This window comes from Haliotis rubra, unplaced genomic scaffold, assembly GCF_003918875.1.
Source record: "Haliotis rubra isolate DU_JTF1 unplaced genomic scaffold, ASM391887v1 Scf754, whole genome shotgun sequence".
Classification (NCBI taxonomy): domain Eukaryota; kingdom Metazoa; phylum Mollusca; class Gastropoda; order Lepetellida; family Haliotidae; genus Haliotis; species Haliotis rubra.
In genome coordinates this window covers 359,062-370,376 of record NW_025767473.1, presented here as the reverse complement: position 1 = coordinate 370,376, position 11,315 = coordinate 359,062, and the positions used below count along the sequence as shown (strand labels likewise).

Below are 11,315 nucleotides of genomic sequence, written 5' to 3'. Positions count from 1 at the left end.
AGATAAAACAAGGGCAGGTCAACTTGACATTTAGTATAATGTGTCTGAGTAGGGTGTCCATGTTAAACTGAGACATGATATCTAAAAAAATAAAATGTTTAATTCTTGTGTTTTTCCTACCTGATGCTCAGCATGAATGGATAAAACAAGGCCTGGCTTTCACAACATACCTCACCGCACCTTATCAGGCAATACCTCACCACATGTCACACCTCACCTCACCTCACCTCACCACATCTCACCTCAAATTTCCTCACCACACCTTATCATGCCTTACCTCACCTCATAACACACCTCACCTCACCACACCTCACTCACCATACATCATGACACCTGATCTCACCTCACCTCACCATACCTCACCACACCTCACCTCAAATCACCTCACCACACCTTATGCCTTACCTCACCTCATGTCACACCTCACCTCACCACACCTCACTCACCATACATCATGACACCTGATCTCACCTCACCTCGCCATACCTAACCACACCTCACATCACCATCACCTTAGGAGTGTGAGTTTGTTAAAAACTGTTAAAAACTGCCTCCCTACCCATCAGAAAATGGGTACCCGGTGGGATAAATTATATAACTATTAAGCTTCTAGAGCCTCACCGGCAGCTTGGGTTAACCGGGGTAATAATGTCCATTATGTTGTATATGTTTAGAGCATGTCCCTGCAGCGTAGAGTTCAGTGCTATATAAGTGGCATATCATATTTCTGATATTTTTAAAAAATCATATTGTCAAAAAGAAAATTCTCCAAATACATCAGGTAAATCATAGTGACATAGAAACCCTCTGTGTTTATTTACAGAATGCTGCAGGAATAATGAAAGACCATGTGTTCCATTATTATGCATTATATGTACATAGCATGTAGATTTCACTATCAGCACCTGCACCACTACTGACAACAAGCATCAATAGCATGCTGATTGCGCCACACAGACAGGTAACACTAGACTGTTCAGGTGTGACTCTACCCTACATACTCTCTTACATACTATCATGAAACGGCAACAATAACAAATACTCAAATTAACCACCAACAATTTTCTTTATGCTATAGGTCGAAAAGAAAACAGCTTGTCGACAGTAGTGTGTATATCGCACCCATTGTACTCAATAGGTGTGAGATAATGATATAACACCCAAGAGAACGCCTCAGACACAACCAGGCAACACTAGATTGTTCCTGTATTACTGCCGCCTGTACATTTGTACACAGTCTCATGACATCGGCCGACTCGGCATTTTAGAAACCGAGGAGAACTTTATTATTGATGAGAAATTTATTCGCTGTAATGGCATTCGTGTTGAATAATGCAGGCGGTGAAGTTCGCCTTTAGCAGGTTTTTGTAAATCTGTATTGAATATGCATTCATAATATCGATACATGAAAGGTGTTTGCTTATTAAAATGTCAAGGGTTTGTCATTGGAGATATGAATAAGACTGTTAAAAGGCAGTTTTTCATTTTTATGTCCGTTTCTTTCAGTCTTGGGATTGTCGCTTGTATGTTGTATGTCAGTGTTGTCAATCAAACGTCAGAAATGTGTTATGAAAGACATATAGAAGTATTTTAATTCATTTGAACTTGTCCCAAGACAGTTAAAAATTTAAGTTAAGAAATGTGATCTTGGAAATAGAGATGATAACATGAAAAAGAACCTGAATTCAGAATGAATGCATGAAAAATATTATTATGCATTCCAAGAGATTCACAATAATATTCATTGTACCAAATTCTTGATAGGAAATATAATAATCCTATAATTTATATCTATAAGGATTTATAGGGTAATTATTCCATCTTATAGTACATTGTGTACTACCATTTCAAGGATTTATAGGGTAATTATTCCATCTTATAGTACATATTGTACTACCATTTCAAGGATTTATAGGGTAATTATTCCATCTTATAGTACATTGTGTACTACCATTTCATGGATTTATAGGGTAATTATTTCATCTTATAGTACATTGTGTACTACCATTTCAGGGTAATTATTCCATCTTATAGTACATTGTGTACTACCATTTCAAGGATTAATAGGGTAATTATTCCATCTTATAGTACATTGTGTACTACCATTTCAAGGATTAATAGGGTAATTATTCCATCTTATAGTACATTGTGTACTACCATTTCAAGGATTTATAGGGTAATTATTCCATCTTATAGTACATTGTGTACTACCATTTCATTGCTTCATGGAACCTTCATATTTCCTATATGGACTTAGATGTTGGGTTCCTACTGACCCCAGGTTTTGTTGGACAGGATAATATTCTGGAAATATTCTAATCAACAAAAGTTCAGGAAAACCCATTTCACCAAACACATATTTTACAATGTGGTTAAACATATTTATTTCCAGAAATTGCACCGGATTGGTAAAAAAGCGCTCTGGGATACAGATATGGTATAAATATCACAGCCATGAGGAAAAACATGTAATTAACAAACAAACAGTAGCTTTCTGCTTATAGCATTGGAACTGGTAGTGTCAGAAAGTACTAGTTAGTGCAGTTTTACTATGTGTTTCATTTACTATTAAGAATGAAAAGGATGGTGTGTTAGACATTATGAAAATAATGAATTATTGATGAATAGGATTATGCCGTGACAGAATAAATATGATATGAAATAATCAGTCTGAGTACTACATGATAATATGAGACTTGTGAATGTATAGCTTTGTTCCACAAATCTCAAACAGTATGTGAAATGTTCAGTCAGTCATAAATATCATGTTCTCCCACTTGAGAAACAAGAATGGTTCAGTGATTTCTCATTTCATGTTTGATTGGCAGTTGTACATATCTCCCGATCTATGTCACAGGAACAGAAGCAAGTCCAGACAGAAATCCCTCCACTGGGCTTTGAGATGGTCCCTGAATCTTCTCACCCCAACGAGCTCCAGGAGTACCTGACAACGAACTCGTCAATAACGCAGGTATTTGGCAGGCCTCCCACTGACTGGCCACCACGGACTGGATTCAGGTGGACTTTTGGACATCTGGACACATGGAATAACGGGACTCATACATTGCATTCTGGATTATGACAGTGGAGTTGTAAGGTGAGAGATTCCTGTACTTTAGCTCGTCAATTTCATTTTGGGGAACTTTTAAGGGAAATTTCACAGAGTTTATTCATAGACATGCACACCAAGATTATTCTGTGGCACAGTTCATTGTGTATGTGTTTACTGTTAAAAAAACATGATTGGTTCACAGAAGTTATCAAACAGAATGATTTAGATAGCTTAGGGGTATTATGTTAGTTGTGTTAAATTTTTGTTGAAAGTGTTTAAATTTTTTAAAAATCAACTTTTGATTTAACATTACTATTATACACTTATGTAATCTATTCTGTGTAAGAACTGACCTAAACCCACAACACCTGAGAAAATATTCACATAGCCCCATAAAGACGTTGGCATTTATTCCTTGTTAAGTCCAGCTCTAAGCTAATCTCAGTTTACATATCCAGAGGTAATCCTCTGCCTTTTGAATGGACTCGCTGACCGCTGGTCAGCTAAAAACTCGGAATGTTTTCTTGCCAGTGTCCTGACATTAAGCCTCCATTGACATATGAACTAGGTAGCAGTGATAGCTGTACCCATGTACACAATCCTTGCTGATACAGACTAGGTCTATTTCGTTTCTAAAGTGTACATACAATTTACCTGGGCATGCAAAGTCCCTATCAGTTATGGATGACTGCTTGTCGATATCATGTTCATTTCTTGTAAAGGTCTGTATATTTTTATGCACGATACGCTGGAATATATTCATGATTTTTTATGACATGTTTTTGTAAAGAGGCACAGGTTAAATATATGAATGGACAATGTCAAAGGATCTATTCACTTTTCATATCTCATTATATTTCAGTCAGAGTTTTGTTTTGTTGGAGTATGAGTTTGGTCACTGTGTAATTATTATTATATATATATTTGAAGAAGTTCTGAAAGTATTGATGAAATTACTGTGAAACCGTCAAGGTTACCAGAATGGTCATTTTATCGGGAACTTTGGAATAAATAAGGCTGTTCAGGGGCGGTTGGGTAGCCTTTTTTCATTTTGTATCTGTTTCTTTCAGTCTTCGCATTGTCACTGGTATGTCTATATCAGTGTTGTCAATCAAATGTCAGAAATGTGTTATGAAAGACATATAGAAGTGTTTTGATTCATTTTAACTTATCTTAACAGTTAAAATGGGAGAGTTCTGCAATCTGATTGGTGGAAATACAACGTTTGGATACTGGAAATCTCTCTCAACTCTCAATGTGTATTAATATGTTTCTTGATAATCTTTTTGTTAGAAAAGACATTTGATAATAGAATGTGCAATTTTGTATGGAAATGGCTATAACATTAACGAAAGGTTAGTTTGATCAATATTTGTTAAGACAACTTAAACTTTTTTTTCCACTTTGTGAAAATAAACCTCTGTTTCCATGGAAACAGGTCATCCAGTGATTCATGATGTCACAGCAGTTAAGAGTGACACAATGTCTGTCTCACAAATGAGAAAGTGTAATATATGCGCACACAGAGAGTACTATAGAGAATTATGGACAGTAACTTTACAAAGTTATTTTCTAGGCATCAAAGGGGTGGTTGGGTAGCCCAGTGGTTAAAGCATTCAGACATTCAGACCTGGGTTGGATTCTCCACATGGACTCCATGTATGAAGAACATTTCTAGTGTCTCCTGCTGTGATATTGCTGGAATATTGCTGGAATATTGCTAAAGGCGGCGTAACATCAAACTCACTCACTCTAGGCCTCAAATGCCAGATCTGAAGCATGTAGTGTGTTAATTCAAGACAAGCAGAGCAGCAATAGTCTAATATGGAGATAATAAATTTACATGGTCTAAAATGATTAATTCAGTTAGAAAGAATATTTATGGAAATCATATAGGGAGGTTGTATTTTTTAAAACATGTTTTAAAAAAAATCATGGATGGCAACTTCTGTGTTGTGAAGACACAACATTTTGAGTATATTCAATAATAATATAACAATTTACACGGCCTAAGAATGAATGGAAGTATTTTTTTTACATCCATACATTTCCACCCTTTCACTTCTAAATGTCATTGAAAGGTTTACGTAACATATCACATCTAAACATATGGTTATATAGCATATAACATCAACATGTGTAGAGATTTTTACATGAGCAAGAGTGTCATATGGCTTTTACGAAAATAGTGCAAAATTTTGTATTGCCTGAGCAATGTACTTTTGTGCAGCAAAACATGGTGAGCAAGTGTGATGGCCCTCTTCATTGACGTCACGTTCTATTGTTTAATGATGTCACAGACGATGAAATGCAGAAACAATGGTTGCTAATATATATTATTGTCATGTAAGAGAATGATTGAATGAATGAATGAATGAATGAATGATTGATTGAATGAATGGCTCACTGATTCCTTTATATGAAGGTCTTTGCAATTCATATATGTCAGATGTCTAATGTGTAATGATCCTTCCTAAATCAACTTTATATGTAGTCACTATTAAGACTAAACATTGCCCAAATTTCAGCTTTTGGCTAAAATGTTCTTTGTGTAATGTGATACAGGCTAGTTATTGCTTCATATCATTTCTCACTCTCAGGTTGTTGATTTCAATCTTTATTGGGTTCATGGCAGGAATATGTAATCTGTGATCACTGTACACTAAAGGCTATGGACTCATTACTCAACACTCTTGTTCATTTCACCTTGTGTAGTCACAGGAGATGTAGATTGCACCGTGCTCGGCTGTCGCTTATGTGATTTATTTCTACATTTCCTGATGGAGAAATGGTGTGTTGAGGTCATTGAGAAATGATTTCTATCAATCAATCAATTGATCAATTATTATCCTTTGGATATTCAGTGTGATTGTACCAACACATCTGTCTGTGAATGATTGTAGGTCCAGTTACTATATTCAGGTACTAAGGTCCAAAATAATGCTTATTGGTCAGGCAGTGACTAAACTTTGAGTATCAGTCTGATGTATGATGCAGTATACTTCTGGTATGCTACAGCTGTATTGCAGTGTACTTCTGGTATGCTACAGCTGTATTTGATGGCTCTGATGCAGTATACTTCTGGTATGCTACAGCTGTATTGCAGTGTACTTCTGGTATGCTACAACTGTATTGCAGTGTACTTCTGGTATGCTACAACTGTATTGCAGTGTACTTCTGGTATGCTACAACTGTATTGCAGTGTACTTCTGGTATGCTACAACTGTATTGCAGTATACTTCTGGTATGCTACAACTGTATTGCAGTGTACTTCTGGTATGCTACAACTGTATTGCAGTGTACTTCTGGTATGCTACAACTGTATTGCAGTGTACTTCTGGTATGCTACAGCTGTATTGCAATATACTTCTCGTTGTTTCTGCTCCTATGACTTCTTTGTTCTTCGAACTTCGTTGTTTCTCTGCCCCCATGATATCTTCTAACGCTCTTCTAACTCGTTCCTCTGCTCCCATCATGACATCTTCTCGCTTCTTCGAACTCATTGTTTCTCTGCTCCTATGACATCTTCTCGCTTCTTGAACTCTGCTCCCATCATGACATCTTCTCATTCTTCGAACTCGTTGTTTCTCTGCTCCCATGACATCTTCTTGTTCTTCGAACTCGTTGTTTCTCTGCCCCATGAAATCTTCGTTCTCTTCAACTCGCTTCTCTGCTCCCATCATGACATCTTCTCGCTCTTCGAACTCATTGTTTCTCTGCTCCCATGACATCTTCGCTCTTCGAACTCGTTGTTTCTCTGCTCCCATGATATCTTCTTGTTCTTCAAACTCCTTATTTCTCTGCTCCTATGACATCTTCTCATTCTTCAAACTCGTTGTTTCTCTGCTCCCATGACATCTTCTCATTCTTCAACTCGCTTCTCTGCTCCCATGACATCTTCTTGTTCTTCGAACTCGTTGTTTCTCTGCTCCCATGACATCTTCTCATTCTTCGAACTCATTTTCTCTGCTCCCATGACATCTTCTCATTCTTCTCGAACTCATTGTTTCTCTGCTACATGATATTCTCGTGAACTTCGTTGTTTCTCTGCTCCCATGACATCTTCTCATTCTTCAACTTGTTTCTCTGCTCCCATGACATCTTCTCGTTCTTCTTCGAACTTGTTTCTCTGCTCCCATGACATCTTCTCATTCTTCTAACTGTACTCTGCTCCCATCATGACATCATCTCTTTCTTCAAACTTGTTTCTCTGCCCCCATGAATCTTCTCGTTCTTCAAGAACAAGTCGTTTCTCTGCTCCCATGACATCTTCAAGTTCAATACAAAACATCCAAATGCACTAGTATGATGTTCTATATTTATCATATACCCTCTTATCTTGCATTAATCTGTTACTTAATAAAACAAATTATAGCATGGCAGTAGGGTTTCAATACAGAATCTGGGGTGCAATACCTAATTTGACCACGTCATCCGTATTGCACCCCTGTATTACTATCCTAAGTTTACATGGGTATATAATAAGCTATGAAACTGGTTGGGTTACCCTCACTTATGTCTTGAATATTCAATATGTTCTACTTTACCTGATGAATCAGGCCATTGACGAGGAGTAGTTGCTAGCACTGTTCAGTCAAAACCAACAAGATATTAGGATCGTGTTTAGTCCGTGCTCTTCACAAGTACCAACTGAAGGGGGGTTGGGAGATGCGAGGTACAAATTAAGTTAAGGAAGGGTGCCAAGGGTGTGGTATCATATTAGGGGAAGGGGGGCAACTGAGGGGGAGGGGTACCAAGTGTGAGGTAAACTTATTTTTCAGTGTTGGACTGTTCATTGTTCTAAACGTTAAGCAATAGTAAGAAATGGATCCAGGATATGTATCATAATTGAATGGTTAGTCAAGGTGAAACTCACCCACTCACTCACTCATACTCACTCATACTCACTCATACTCACTCATACTCACTCATCATATCCCAGTTGCAGATTGACTCACTCACTCCTACCAGTTAAGAATTGGTCTTCAGTAACCCATGCTTGTCGTAAGAAATTACTAACAGGATCGGTTGGTCAGGCTCGCTGACTTAGTTGGCACATGTCATCGTATCCCCGTTCCATAGATCAATGCTCATGATGTTGATCACTTGTTAAGGTGGTCCAGACTCCATTATTTACAGATCACCGCCATATAGGTTGAATATTGCTGAGAGCTGCATTGAACAACGAACAAAATGCACTCACTCACTCACTCACTCACTCACTCACTCACTCACTCACTCACTCACTCACTCTCACTCACTCTCACTCACTCACTCACTCACTCACTCACTCACTCACTCACTCACTCACTCACTCACTCACTCACTCACTACACCTACTCACCCCTATCCTTGCTATCCTGCCTTCTTTCCATGCTGTGACATGAGAGTTCCTACAGCACTGAGCCACTTAGTTAATGACCATTCCCCTCAAGTGTACAGTGTACATGGACATGCCCTGCTGTTGTAAACCCCACAACAGGAGACACTACACAATCTGCTGTAACGGCTGCTGTCAGTGTGGCCTACGTTATCTGCTTTACTGTTTGTATCAAAGGGCATTGATTTACAATCTTCTGGGAATTCTGTGTCTCTACTCTGTATGGTAGAGCTGAGATACCTATATCACAGCCTTGTCAACACTGTATCTACAGTGGTCAGAGTTGAGATAATAGATAGGCTTATTAGGGCCTGTGTCTAGGTCCGCAAAGCACTAGGGCGATCTTAACTCCAAATCTCTAGCACTGAACATAATAGCAACATAGGACTAAGATGCATGTGAGGAACAGGACCTAGAGACCTTAGGCCTAGATTTTCGAAGCTCTCTTAGCGCTAAGAAAGTCGTAAGTTAATGTTAATGTATGACACTTACAACTATCTTAGCGCTAAGAGAGCTACGAAAATCTAGGGCCTGGGTGCCATTGTACAAAACACTCTTAGCACTAAGACTACCTTAAGTCTATGTTAAGGTATGGGGGTTACGGTCGCCTTAGCGCTAAGATCGCTTTGTACAACAGCACCCTGAGCCTCCATTCACAAAGCACTAAGGTGATCGTAAGTCACTAAGGTAACCTTAGTGCAATGTTAAAGAATGGGAGTTAAGGTTAACCTTAGTAAAGGTTGCTTCGTGGAAGGAGCCCTGCTCAACAGAACGATCATAGCACCACATGTTCATAACCTCTATTTTTGTCTGTCACTCGGACCCTGAAATATATAGCCAATAGTGCCAAGGCAAGTCTAGAATATGTGGCAAGTCTATATTACTACAGATTCAGGCTAAATTAAAACATTCTCTGGGCTCCTTTTCATTATATTTTATGATTGTAATTTAGGAACTATTGTTTTCTGTGATATGTTCATTTCAGAGATTAGATGTTAGACACAATGTTAGACCTCAAAGGGCAAACACTCAATTCTTAACACTTTAACTGTAGTAATGGCTTATTAGCTGCATGCAGCTCGTACAAATCTAAAAACATAATCAGAGCAAATCTCATGATGTATCTAAAGCATAACATTTTGATGAAAATGTAAAACTGTAAACAAGAAAAGCAAGCCTGAGGTTGTATATTTTCAACCAGCCATGGGGAGTGTTTTTCCTAATATAATGTCTCAACACAGGAAATACTGGATAAAATTAAAAGATCTGAAATCATGAAGTGTCAGACTGACCACACAGTCCTTAGCCACTTTATTTTCCCTTTACACCCAGCCCTGCCTGCAATGCTCAATCCCTATATGAAGCAAGTCTAGATTTATTCAGGTTCATTTCCCTTACACCCAGCCCTTCCTGCAATGCTCAATCCCTATATGAAGCAAGTCTAGATTTATTCAGGTTCATTTCCCTTACACCCAGCCCTTCCTGCAATGCTCAATCCCTATATGAAGCAAGTCTAGATTTATTCAGGTTCATTTCCCCTTACACCCAGCCCTTCCTGCAATGCTCAAGCTCTAAATGAAGCAAGTCTAGATTTATTCAGGTTCATTTCCCTTTACACCCAGCCCTTCCTGCAATGCTCAATCCCTATATGAAGCGAGTCTAGATTTATTCAGGTTCATTTCCCTTACACCCAGCCCTTCCTGCAATGCTCAAGCTCTAAATGAAGCAAGTCTAGATTTATTCAGGTTCATTTTCCGTTACACCAAGCCCTTCCTGCAATGCTCAAGCCCTAAATGAAGCAAGTCTAGATTTATTCAGGTTCATTTTCCGTTACACCCAACCCTCCCTGCAATGCTCAAGCCTAAATGAAGCGAGTCTAGATTTATTCAGGTTCATTTTCCGTTGCACCCAGCCCTTCCTGCAATGCTCAAGCCCTAAATGAAGCAAGTCTAGATTTATTCAGGTTCATTTTCCCTTACACCCAGCCCTTCCTGCAATGCTCAAGCTCTAAATGAAGCAAGTCTAGATTTATTCAGGTTCAGCAATCTGAATCTCCCTACTCACTTAGACTCCTTTTCAATTTAAATAGAATTGTTTTTTTATTAAAATCATATGTATGCCCAAAATTAATGACATTTCCCTTCTCAGAACTACACAAACATTGCAGTCAATATAAGCTGCCATAAATACTGGGACTCCACCTTAAGGTACCGTATTGTCATTTATTGATGGGTGAGTGGACCGCCAAGTCCCCGGATTGCCCAATGTCTGATATATGGTCCAGATAAAGGGGGACACTATGTTGAGCTATGGACGAGCTATATACAAGCTATGTACAAGCATTGTAGGAAATATGTACAACATATATACAAGCTGTATACGAGCAATGTATGGATTATGTATAACAATTATACAAGCTATGTACAAGGTGTGTACAAGCTATGTACAAAGAATGTATGAACTATGTACAACATATATTGAAGCTATATACGAGCTATATACAAGCTATGTACGAACAATGTAAGAACTATGTACAACATATATTGAAGCTATATACGAGCTATATACAAGCTATGTACGAACAATGTATGAACTATGTACAACATATATATATATGGAAGCTATATACGAGCTATATACAAGCTATGTACGAACAATGTAAGAACTATGTACAACATATATTGAAGCTATATACGAGCTATATACAAGCTATGTACGAACAATGTAAGAACTATGTACAACATATATTGAAGCTATATACGAGCTATATACAAGCTATGTACGAACAATGTATAAACTATGTACAACATATATTGAAGCTATATATGAGCTGTATACAAGCAATGTACAAGCAATGTATGGTATAAGAGCTGTGGACAATCT

General features: G+C 38.0%; 1 protein-coding gene across 3 annotated transcripts in view; it reads left to right on the top strand.

The window, feature by feature from the left end:
- The first annotated feature begins 2,939 nt into the window (after positions 1–2,939).
- The window catches only part of LOC124260204 (trichohyalin-like), a 151,926-nt gene continuing 143,550 nt past the window's right edge, over positions 2,940–11,315 (top strand). For all 3 annotated transcript variants that reach the window (XM_046694467.1, XM_046694466.1, XM_046694465.1), the window contains exon 1: positions 2,940–3,097. The gene's annotated coding sequence lies outside the window, so the exon portion shown is untranslated. The remainder of the gene's footprint in view (positions 3,098–11,315) is intronic.